Source organism: Cebus imitator, unplaced genomic scaffold (assembly GCF_001604975.1).
Source record: "Cebus imitator isolate Cc_AM_T3 unplaced genomic scaffold, Cebus_imitator-1.0 Scaffold73, whole genome shotgun sequence".
NCBI classification, from domain to species: domain Eukaryota; kingdom Metazoa; phylum Chordata; class Mammalia; order Primates; family Cebidae; genus Cebus; species Cebus imitator.
In genome coordinates this window covers 6,745,645-6,747,584 of record NW_016107388.1, presented here as the reverse complement: position 1 = coordinate 6,747,584, position 1,940 = coordinate 6,745,645, and the positions used below count along the sequence as shown (strand labels likewise).

The 1,940-nt window shown below is 39.6% G+C and overlaps 1 protein-coding gene across 1 annotated transcript in view; it reads right to left on the bottom strand.

The window, feature by feature from the left end:
• Positions 1 to 563: 563 nt before the first annotated feature.
• TGS1 (trimethylguanosine synthase 1) overlaps positions 564 to 1,940 on the bottom strand; it is a 57,262-nt gene continuing 55,885 nt past the window's right edge. The window contains exon 14 of the mRNA XM_017531801.2: positions 564 to 932. The gene's annotated coding sequence lies outside the window, so the exon portion shown is untranslated. The remainder of the gene's footprint in view (positions 933 to 1,940) is intronic.

The following is a 1,940-nucleotide window of genomic DNA, read 5'->3' as shown; positions in this document are numbered from 1 at the left end:
CTCAGCCTCCCGCATAGCTGGGATTACAGGCGTGTGCCACCACTATAATTTTTGTATTTTTAGTAGAGACAGGGTTTCACTGGTCAGGCTGGTCTCGAACTCCTGACCTCAGGTGATATTCCCGCTTCAGCCTCCCAAAGTGCTGGGATTACAGGTGTGAACCACTGCGCCTGGCTACTCAAAAGCATTCTTATATAGACAATATATTAATTACAAAATTTAACAAAAAAGATTCTACTCAAAATCTGGCTGGGGATGGTAGCTCATGCCTCTAATCCCGACACTTTGGGAGGCTGAGGTGAGTGGATCACTTGAGGTCGGGAGTTCGAGACCAGCCTGGCAAACATGGTGAAATCCCATCTCTACTAAAAATACAAAAATTAGCCGGGCATGGTGGTGGGTGCCTGTAATCCCAGCTGCTCTGGAGTCTGAGGCAGGAGAATTGCTTGAGCCTGGGAGGTTGAAGTTGTAGTGAGCCAAGATTGTGCCACTGCACTCCAGCCTGGGAGACAGAGCAAGACTCTGTCTCTAAAAGAAAAAAATAAAAAAAGAAAAGAAAATTTACCAAAAAGTGGGAAATATGAAGCAATAAAATTGGCAAAAAAAAAAAAAAATGCAAGATCTATACAAATAAATGATACTTTACTGAAAAACAAATGATCAGAATACTGGAAGGACATATCAAGTCCTTGGAGAGGAAGATTCAATGTTGTGAAGACATCACATTTCCTCACCTGAAAATTAAATACCAAAGAATTTAATAAGAGAATGGGGAATTCACAACTGTCAACACATGATGAAAACTACAGTAATCAAAAACATATGGCACAGGGATAGGTGGATAATTTCAGAAACACATACGCATGTATGTATATACATATATGTACACACCCACACAGGTTAGATTTCAAATTCTGGAGAAAGGTTAGTTCCTGTAACAGAAGATAACATAGGAATTGGCTATTCATTTGGCAAACAAACCCTAGATGCCTAACACGTATTTGACTAATATGTGAAAAATTGCTCATACCTTACTAGCAATTAAGATATGCAAAGTAAAATAACTCCACTGATTGTTGATCAGACTGGTAACAATAAGGGAATATATACAATGCTTTTGAGGATGTGAGGAAAATTGGCTCCTTTAATGCATAGTTGGTGGAAATACACATTTGGAAAATTTGACATACCAAATCAAAGAAGCGTAATCTTTAACCTAGATATTTTGCTTTTGGGAATCTATTCTACTTAGAAATATACCCTGCAATACTATCTGCAATTGCAGGCAATACTAACAACTAAAATGTTCATAACTGGTTAATGATTACAGCAATTCTCATATGTTGTACAATGTCTATTAAAAATGATAGTACAGATTGAAATGGATGTATTTAGAGATGGGAGCTCACTAGATTGCATTAAGTGAAAAATAAAAATTTCAGAATAATTGCATTGCATTCCACTGTGTGTGCACAAGTTTTTTTTTTGCATAGGGAAATGTTTTACAGGACAACCACCAGTGTTAGCAGTGGCAAGAAGGGGAAGGAAAACGTGGCAGGTGGGGAGAGAAAGGGTTCAACGGTGAGGTTCTTTTTGAGTTGTTCACTTTGTATTTAAATTGTTGAGTATTTACTGAGATAGCATCTTGCTCTGCTGCCCAGGTTGGAGTGCAGCTGTTCAATCAGGGCTCAACTGATCCTCCCCACCTCAGCCTCCAGAGTAGCTGGGAATACAGGTGTGCAACTCCATGCCCAGCTAATTTTTTTTGTATTTTTGGTAGAGATGGGGTTTCACCTGTCGCCTGGACGGATCTTGAACTCCTGAGCTTACATCATCCACCTGCCTTGGTCTCCTGTGTTGGGATGATAGGTATGAGCCACCATGTCCGGCCCATATTTATTTTTATTAAAAATTATTTTAAGGCCGGGCACGGTGGCTCA